The following is a 205-nucleotide window of genomic DNA, read 5'->3' as shown; positions in this document are numbered from 1 at the left end:
AAAAAAATATTTTTATGAAACCTGGTTTTTGATAATACATGATGTTTTGTTGAAGCGTTATGTTTGATCAAACATGACGTTTTGATGAAACATAATGGCTTCGTAAAACATGATGTTTAATTGTACATGATATTTTGTTGAAACAGAATGTTTTTATTAAAACAGTATGTTTTTATGAAACATGATTCCTTATAAAACATGATGT

Source organism: Belonocnema kinseyi, chromosome 9 (genome assembly GCF_010883055.1).
Source record: "Belonocnema kinseyi isolate 2016_QV_RU_SX_M_011 chromosome 9, B_treatae_v1, whole genome shotgun sequence".
NCBI lineage: Eukaryota > Metazoa > Arthropoda > Insecta > Hymenoptera > Cynipidae > Belonocnema > Belonocnema kinseyi.
The sequence above is the reverse complement of the archived record's forward strand: the minus strand, read 5'-3'. Positions refer to the sequence as shown.